The following is a 10686-nucleotide window of genomic DNA, read 5'->3' as shown; positions in this document are numbered from 1 at the left end:
CATAAATTCTGAAGTTGAAGACCACCATAACCGAAATAAAAGATTTCATAGGAGATTAGAGCTAGTAGAAGAAAGAATCAGTAAACTTGAAGGTAAGACAATTGAAATAATGCAAATATATAAAATAAAGAGCAGAAATAAAAAAATAATCAAAACAAGTGCGCAGAGTCTAAGATATCTGTAAGCAACAGTTAAAAATACTCATATACTCATTATGAGGCTGTCAGAAGGAGAAGAAAAAGAGAAAAAGGCAGTAAGAATATTCAAGAAATAACATTTGTTGTTAATATAAGTTACTAATAGTAACATAACACATGAATATGCACATTCAAAAAGCCAATGAATTCCAAATAGGATAATCTTGAAAAGAGCCACTCATAGACACATAGTATGCAAACTGTCAATTGCTAAGAACAAGGAGAGAGTTCTGAAATCTGTAAGAGAAAAATCACGTGTTTTGTATAATGGAGCCCAATAAGATTAGATGCTGATATCTCATCAGAAACAATGCAAGCAGGAAGGCAGTAGGATAAAATATTTAAAGTGCTGAAAGAAAACAATAGTCAACCAAGAATTGTTTTTATACAGGGAAATTGTCTTTGAAAAATGAGGCAGAGATTAAGCCATTCTCAAATAAAGAAAAGCTGAAGGAATTCATTCAACAAGCAATACCTAATGGAATACTTCAGATTTAAAAGAAAGGACACTAGGCAGTATATCAAATCAGCATAAAGAAATAAATATCTCTGGCAAAATAACCATCTGTGTAATGATGATTTTCAGTACCAGTACTATTGGATTGAAGTTTTTTAGTATGTAACTCTGCTTTTTACATCATGCATGTTCTAAAATGCAAAGGAGTAAAGAGTAATGATACACCTATGATTTTGTGGAACAATATATAAAGATATAATTTGTGGCAAATACAACAAAAATCTAGGGTAATGGAGTGATATAGGAACAGAGTTTGGGTATTCAGTGGAAGTTAAATTAGCATCAAGTCAAACATGATTGTGATAGATTTAAGATGTTAACCTTAAGACCCAAGGTAACCACAAAGAAAATATCTGAAAAATATGTGCAACAGAAAATGACAAAGGACTCAAAATGATACACTATAAAAAAAAGCAAATAAATAGGAAAGTAGGAATTAATAGAAGAATTTCCCAAATGCCCATCAACAGATGAATGGTTAAACAAGCTGTGGTATATACATATGATGGAATATTATGCAACTGTAAGACAAAATAAAGTCATGAAGCATGTAACAATGTGGCTGGGCCGCGAGGACATTATGCTGAGTGAGATTAGCCAGAAACAAAAGGACAAATACTGTATGGTCTCGCTCATATGAACTAACATTAATGAATGAATTTGGAGAATTTCAGTTAAGAACAGAGGTCATCAGGAGATAGAAATAGGGTAGATATTGGGTAATTGGAGCTGAAAGGATACAGATTGTGCAACAGGACTGATTGGAAAAATTCAGAAATGGATAGCACAATACTACCTGATTGTAGCACAGTAATGTAAGTACACTGAATGAAGGTGAGTGTGAGAAGGATAGAAGGAGGAGGGCTGCGGGCACATATGAAACCAGAAGGAAAGATAGAGGATAAAGACTGAAATGGTATCATCTAAGAATGCCTAGAGTGTACAATGATAGTGACTAAATGCACAAATTAAAAAATGTTTTTGCGTGAGGAAGAATAAAGGAATGTCAGTATTGCAGGGTGTGGAAAATAGATGGTCATTCATATTTTAAAACTTCAACTTCTGTGTGAGACTAAAGCAAAAAATGTTTATTTGGTGCAAAATTTATATTTTGACTAGTGCATTCCCTAATATAACTTATATGGACAGGTTAATTGAACACCATAAGTACATGGAACTTTGAATACGGCATGAGATTTTGTAGGCTTGTCCAGTGTAGTGCCCTGATAAATCCCAGAGTGATTTGAACAGTGAATAAAGAAATATTTGTAAAGTCCCTTGAAAGGGGGAAAATTCAACTTCCGCATTTGGAGAATTCCTGATATTCTCGCAAGCAATAGAAACCACCAAATCAATAGGCTGAGCCCTCAATCTCAGGGTCTGTTCATATAAAACTTATCCCCGCAAAGGATAGGCTAAGCCTACTTAAAATTAGGCCTAAGAGTCACCCCCAGAGAACCTCTTTTGTTGCCAGATGTGGCCTATCTCTCTCTCAGCCAACATAGCAGGCAAACTCACTGCCCTCCCCCTCTCTATGAGGGACATGACTCCCAGGTGTGTAAACCTCCCTGGCAACGTGGGACAGAAATCCTAAAATAAGCTGGGACTCAGCATCAAGTGATTGAGAAAACCTTCTCAACTGAAAGGGGAAAGAGAGAAATGAGACAAAATAAAGTATCAGCGGCTGAGAGATTTCAGAGTCAAGAGGTTATACTATATATCTTATGTATTATATAGCTATCACCTTTTTAGTTTAAGGTGTATTAGAGAGGCTAGAGGGAAATGACTGAAACTGTAGAGCTGTGTGCCAGTAGCCATGTTTCTTGAAGATAATTGTATAATGATAAAGCTTTTGCAGTGTGATTGTGTGATTGTGAAAACCTTGTGTCTGACGCTCCTTTATCTATGGTATGGACAGATGAGTAAAAAATATGGATTAAAAATAAATAAATAATAGGGGGAACAAATGTTAAATAAATTGAGTAACCTGAAATATTAGTGATCAGTGAAAGGGAATGGTAAGGGATATAGAAAAAATAGGGCAACAAAGTTTAAAATATATTGGGTAGATGGAAGTACTAATGGTCAGTGAGAGGGAGGGGTAAGTGGTGTGGTATGTATGAGTTTTTTCTTTTTATTTCTTTTTCTGGAGTGATGCAAATGTTCTAAGAAATGATCATGGTGATGAATATACAAGTATGTGATGATGTGAGCCATTGATTGTCCATCAAGTATGGAATGTTATTATGTTAAGAATGTTCATGTTTATATGCTGTTTTTTGTTTTGCCTATATATATATATATATATAGGCAATATATATATGACTATAATCCACCTGGAACTGATTTTAGTATACAGTCAGAGGAAAGGATCAAGCTTACCTGATCCTTTATGAATTAGCTATCTATAAAGATATCCATATGGATAGCTAATGGGGTAATGTTTTGGTTTGTTAAATCTGCCAGAATGAAGCTTTTAAACAATATCAGAAATGGAACCACTTTTACAAAGGGAATTTAAGTTGCACGTTTACAATTCTAAGCCTCTGAAAAATGTCCAAGCTAAGGCATCCAGAGAAAGATACCTTGACTCAAGAAAGGCCGATGGGTCCAGAACAGCTCTGTCAGCTGGGAAGGCATATGCCTGGCATCTGCTGGTCTTTTGGCTTTGGGTTTCAGCAACTTTCCTGGAGGCATTTTCTTTCTGCAAATCCAAGGGTCTCTGAAATCTCTCCAAAATGGTTCCCCTTTTAAAGGACTCCAGTGAACTAATCAAGACATACCTCAAATGGGCAGAGTCATAGCTCCATCTAATCAAAAGGTCACACCCACAACTGAGTGGGACATATTTCCATGGAAACAATCTGATCAAAGGTTTCCACCCTAAACAATAGGTCTAGCCCCACAAGATTGGATCAAGATTAAAACATGGCTTTTAAAAACAATAGAAGAATTGAAGGCCAAAAATGCATAAAAATTATAAAGACCAAATAACAAAATGGCAGAATAAAGGCCTGCATTATCAGTAGTTAATTTAAGTGCAAATTTCTTAAACTTTCTATTTAAAAGGCAGAGCTAGGCAGATGTATAAAAATGCATGACCCATCTAGATGTTGTTTACAAGAGAATCATTTTAAATTCAAAGGCCCGATTAGGTTGAAAGTGGAAGGATAGAGAAATATAATATGTAAATAGTAACCATGAGAGAGCTGGGGTAGCTGTGCTAACATCAGATAAAATAGACTTCAAGTCAAAAACTGTTACAGAGGACAAAGAAGGACACTGCATAGTGATAAAGGACTCAATTCAACAAGAAAACAAAAGTATATGTGCACTTAATGGCAGAGTCCCAAATATATGAAGCAAATCTTTACACATTTAAAAGGAGAAACACACTTTTCTACATTAATAGTAGGAGACTTCAAAATACCACTTTCAATAATGAATAGCATGGCTAGTCAGAAGATGTATGGTGGCATAAGAGACTTAAACAACACTATAAAACAACTAGATCTAACATAATGTAGAAAACATTACCCGACAACAACAAAACACACATCCTTCCCTAGTGCACATGGGTCATTCTCCAGGATAGACCATTGCTAGGTGACAAAACATGTCTCAACACATTTAAAAGTACTGAAATTAAACAATGTACCGTCCCCGACTTAATGGAATGATGCTAGAAAATAATAGCAGAGGGAGAATTGGAAAATTAAAAATTTGTGGAAATTAAGCAACACACTCTTAAACAGCCAATGGGTCAAAGAAAAAAAATCACAAGTAAAATTAGGAAATATCTTGAGTGAATGAAAATAAAAATAAAACACCTCAAAAACTTATGGGTTGCAGCAAAATCAGTGCCAAAGGGGAAGTTTATAACTCTAAATACTTATATTAAAAAAGAAGACATTACTCAAATCAGGGACCTAACTTCAAAACTGGAGGATCTATGAAAAGAAGTGCAAACTAAATCCAAAGTGAGAATAAGGAAGGAAATACAGAGATTAGAGCAGAGATAAATAAAATAGAAGACACCAAAAACAAAGAGAATTCACAAAACCAAAAGTTGGTTCTTTGAAAAGATCAGTAAAATTGATGCACCTTTATCTAGAATGACAGAGAAAAAAAGACAGCGGATGCAAATAACTAAATTCAGAATGAGAAGAGGATATTACTACCACCACCCCCAAAATGAATAGGATTATAAGAGTTTACTCTTAAGAATAATTGTACCTCTTCAAATAGGATAACCTAGATAAATCAGCAAATTCCTAGAAACACATATACTGCCTACACTGACTTAAGAAGAAATAGAAGATTACAATATCCCAGTAAACCTAAAACTTCTCTAATTAAAAAAACAAAATTTATAAATTTAAAAAACATAGCAGTCATTAAATTGTTTTTCTGTGCACCAGGTACAGTATTGTGTATTTGACACATAATTCATTTTGTTATCACTACAGCTTATAAGTTAAATACCATTGCTACTAATTTTTTATAGTTGAGAGAAATTAAGACTCAGAGAAGTTATAATAAAGGGTAAAATACTCCTCTGCAGTCCTTATGTGCAAAAATGGGTTCTATCTATTGTTAATGAGGGTATAGAAAAAAGGACAGTCTCATACAGTAACGTGGGAGCATATATTTATACAATCCTTTTATAGGACAATTTGGTAGTATATGTCAAAATTTTAAATGTGCATATCTCCTGACTTTGGAATCTGTCACAGAAATCCTTGCAGCATTGAATACAGAAGCAAATCAACAATGACAACTACACACTCTAGACGTACATCACTTAAAATGGCAAAGTATTATATTCATGCTGTAGAATAGTTTATTGCGCAAAAGTATTTTTTTTTATAGCAAAGAAATGTGCATTTCTAATGTGCCCGGCACTGTGCTGATTTTATGCAGATTATCTCAAGTATTCCCCCCTATGACTTTATTAGGAAGATCTATTTATTATCATTGCTGATTGAAGAAACTGAGGCTCACAGGGTAAATCAATTGTACAAGATAACGTAGGTAGTAAGTAGCAGAGATAGGGTGCTATCCTGATTTTGTCTAATTGTAGCAGCATGCTCTTAACCATGACATAATTCAAAACTAACACCAGAAGTGGTTTTTACTGGATTTAAAAAGCAAAGTTCTTTGTTATACAATATGTATGGTGTGATGCTGTTTCTGTTTAGAAGAATTATACCTGTGCCTATAATTATGTGATATAAATATTATAATACATTATGTAATAGTATCGATAATATTGTGTACTAAGAAAAACATTAATATCTATTTGTTAAATGCCAGCAATTTATTACGTTGGCTAAATTTTATCCCATAATGGCTGCAACAAGAACAGAAAAAAATCAGGATGAGGTGAGTGGTAATTAATGCATAAAATGCTACGTACTGCTGATTGTTTTAACCTTTTTTTCTTTGCAGACAGCATATATTGCTTTCATAATTTCAAAAATATATAAGGTAGGGATAGAAATTCGAAGTTCAGCAATTTTAACAATGGTTTTGCACGCAGACATGAAAAGTCTTCAAATAGAAGGGGAATTAGATAGAATGTAGTCCACTTGTCCTCATGCAGAAAATTTTGCATCTGCAAAATAACAGATGTTGCTCAATACTCTTACTGGATCATTTGAGAACAAGTAGCTCCATCTTTCCTTTCTTCATTTACTCATTAAATGCACAAAAATTATTGAATACCTACTCTGGGTTCCTTTTCATGCTTCTCCCAGATCCAATATCCTATGATTATTTTTCTATGTATTTTAAAAAGGCACTGGGAGTAGGTTATTAATACATTTGGACAATAAGCTTAGGAAATGGGGAAAAGTTTATGATGTTCATGAAAAATATAATATACTTAATATTTATGGAAATATGGAGTTGCAAATGAACTAAGTGAAATGTGGGGAAATTATGTAATGCTCTTCATTCTGAAGCTATATTTTTGTTTATACTTCAATGTTTAGCCTCCAAATATCATTTTCTTGTGCATTTTATTCACCTTTGCATCCCTAGAACTTCGTAAAATTCCTGGCATATAGTAAATGCTCTATATATACTTTATAATTGCCTTAGTAAAAATAAATGTGTGAAACATTTTCAGAACCCTAACATGCTATACAGAAGGCTACACTCTATGGTGAAGAGACCCCTGGGCTTGGAGTCACCCTCCTGGGATTCAAGACTGTTCTCTGCCATGCATTAGTCGTGGAATCCCAGGAAATCACTCAACTTCTTTGAGTCTTGCTATCCCCAGCTGTAACTGGCAGGTCTTCATATTTTGCCTAAATACTTTACATGGTTACTTTCAGACTCAAACAAGATAACAGAGACTTTGAGTTTTCTCTAGATATTAGGAATTATTAATGATACAAAGGCAGAGAAATTTATTCATCCCTCACTCCCTCTGCTAGATCTCTGTACCACAAGTAGAACTTCATTATAGTTTAGTCATAAGAATCATATTGTATTTGGCCCAAGATTTTAAGTTCTTTGAAAGGAAAGTGTCTGTCATATGCATTTTGAACATACAAGATAGGGAAATAATTTGGTATAGCACAAAATGCTTGTTTTAATAGAAACTAAGTAATTTTTATTCCATTGGCTAAATTTTATTCCATAATGACTGCAATAAGAACAAAAAAAAATCTGTATAAACAAAAAGAGAGATAAGCAAAATAAACCCAAACCACCAAATAAGAAGCATCCACAATACCACTTTCCCAGAGGCATCTGGTCTTAACATCTTAGGGTATGAGTTTTAGACCCTTCTTTATGCACATTTGGAGGTCCACTAGCACAGTGAGCACCATTAGACTTGGAAAAACTCTGTATCTGCTAATGACTTTAACACTGGACTTTTATGTAACCTTTCTAAACTAACTCTACCTCTTAGAATAGAATAGTCAGGAGTTTAAGGAAATAGTATATGTGAAGTGCTTAGCAGAAGGTCTATTTTTTGCTATAGCCTGATCATCTTCAATGAACACATTTCTCTGACACTGTATTAAATGACCACAGAATAGTCCAACAGAATTAATGTAAATGGACATGCAGACAACGTAGCCACTTAAAATACTGCCACTTTCAGGTTGTTCTCTCCACTTTATCTCTGCTGGGTGATTTCTAAGATGGATTTAGCTTTGAAGTTACTTGCACAAATTCTATTTCATAACCTCTACTTCAACATGGCTCCTTGCTGGTTTTGACTCCATTTCCCACAATGCCTCCTTACAATATCCCAATAATGATACTATAGATAATATACCTTGAGCCAAAGCCTTTGCCCAACAGGCAAAACTTGTCAGCTGGCAGGACACTTGGGTAGCCATCGCTCCTCCTTTGTTTAGCTAAGATAGGCAGTGAAGGGCCAAGATTTCTTTGGCCTTTTCATATTACTCATTGTACCATTTGGGAAGGAGTATCAGGAAGGAAGAAATTCAGTATGCTAATGGAAGCTATCACCTTCTTCCAGAAAAACATATTTCTGATAAGTAGAGATAATGTCCTTACTGTAAAAGACTGAGATTCTATTTATACTTACAAGTACTGGGTTAAGTCCCAATAAGGTGTTATTAAAGAGAGTGATTTCCATTTAAGAGGGTAACACATAATACTTCAAAAATTAGTGCACACAATCTTGAGTTGCAAAATCTGGGTGTGATTTCTGACTTTTCAACTTATTACTGTGTGATCCTATGAAAGGTGGTTAGTTTCTCTAAGCCACAGTTTTGTTTTTTTGTTTTTGTTTTTGGACTACAAAATGGTTCTAATAAAAATATCCACCCTATTTACTCATGTTATAAGTAAGACATGAGGGGATGTTGTAAGATATAAGAACAGGATCATATATGATCAAATTTATTATTATACATGAGGGGATGTTGTAAGATATAAGAACAGGATCATATATGATCAAATTTATTATTATACATCAGCAAATGCTTACTACATGCCAAGTTTCTTAAACTTTTAGTAGTAAGAGTTTGATTTGGGGGGAAGAACAGCCCAGTTCCCACAATGAATCCATGTAGTTTGAGTAATTCAGCCACACACCCTATGCATAAAACATGACTCCATCACAACCAAACAGTGTATTCTGTTTCATGTGCTAATGTGATTACATTTCATGGGACTGATTTTAGATCCAATTATCTCGGTACTACTGTTGGAAGTATTGGGAAAGAGCTCTCTCGTGTAATTGGACTAGTCTAGTTAGTAGAATATGATCTTGTAGATGCCAGCAGCACCTAGACTGAAGCTGAATCAGAGAAAAATATTATCAAGAGTTGCAGCAAACATGGCTGGATCCTCTGGTCCCAAACAAATTGTGGTACATAAACTAATATTTTCCATTCTATTCTTAAGCCAGTGTATATTAAGGTTTCTTTCACTTGTAACTAGATGAGTCTGAACTCACAGAATTTTTATCATGTCTTTATTTTAGATGAAGAAAGTGAGCCTAGGAAAAATGAGATTACTTGCCCAATGCTTACGTGTAGAGATTAGGACATCTAAGAAGTTTGGCAGAGTAGTTTCTAAAGCCTAGAGTTCTGGGTTAAATCCTAGTTCCCTCACTTGTTATTTGTATGATCTTGGGCAAATTGCTTAATTTCTCAGAGTTGTAGATTGTTGCTGAGTAGCAGTTTCTTTGTAAAGTGGGGATTGTGGTCTTATGTCATAGATTAAATATGCTTATGTGTGTATATGAATATGTATAGATATATCGCTTAGAATAGTGCCTAGAATAGAGAAGCATTAAATAATTGGCAGTTGTGATAATGAAAACAATATTAGTTAATTACGTAATAAAAGTAATAATTATGCAATGATAATTATTATTGAGATTTCCTCTTGGAATGATTAAAAGTTCTGGAATCAAATAGTGCTGACGGTTGTATAACATTATGAATATGCTTAGTGCTACTGAGCTGTACACTTTAAAATAGTAAATTTTATTTTATGTGCTATTTTATTGCAGTACAAAAACAAAACAAAACAAAAAAAGCAGACAAGTCTAATGACCTCAGCAATGTTTCTCAAACCTGATTCTCCTTCAGAAGCATCTGGAAGGACTTGTTAAAAATATATACTTGACACCTAACACTGGAGATTTCTATTCAGAAAACCTAGAATGATGCCTCATAGTTCATTTATTTAAGAGATATTTATTGAACATCTAATATTCCCCTGGCACTATGCAATCACTGACCTGGAACATGGACTGCATTTTGGAGTCACTAGCCTAAAAGTTCGCGTTTCCTATTAATGCAGGCATTCATGCAGTGATATTGGCAATACAATTCCAGATTAAAAAGTGAGTGAGCCTAGAAGACCCATTACTTCTTGTCCAACTCTCAAAATTATTTGAATTGATAACATTGCAAGAAATCAATCACAGGTTTATTGTATACCTTGACTTCAATAAGAAAGTGAAAAATTCTTCCATTCCTTCTTTGTGCAAATATCATGCCCAAATTGATCTCAGATTTCAGGGGAAAACAGACAAGCTTATTTTCCAAATCCTCTACTCGTGATGCATAGTGACTAATAAGGAGGGTTCAAGAGTAATTATAGTGCAGTAATTTAAAGCATGAGTTTGTTTTCATATAGGCTGAAATAGTAGTTCCAGCTTTTATTACCTTTGAACAGGGACATGTTTCTTCATCTCCCTGTACTGGGTAAAGTACCCAGGGAAATACTGGGTAACGTACCTGGGGAAATAGACCTAGACTCTCAGATTTGTATGCAGGAGGTTTGCAGGGGAGTGCTCTTGGGAGCAACCTTTGTGAGGGATGAGGGATGCGCAATTGGGAAGAAAGATAAATTGGACCACAAGGCATTTGCAGCAAAGACCTCACCCCATCCTGTGAGGACTTCTGTGGCTTGGATGGCCTGTCTCCATGTTCCTGTCTTGAGACAAGAAGGCTGGGATTTTGTAGC

The sequence above is a fragment of the Tamandua tetradactyla genome, chromosome 2 (genome assembly GCF_023851605.1).
Source record: "Tamandua tetradactyla isolate mTamTet1 chromosome 2, mTamTet1.pri, whole genome shotgun sequence".
NCBI lineage: Eukaryota > Metazoa > Chordata > Mammalia > Pilosa > Myrmecophagidae > Tamandua > Tamandua tetradactyla.
This window is presented reverse-complemented; position numbering follows the sequence as displayed.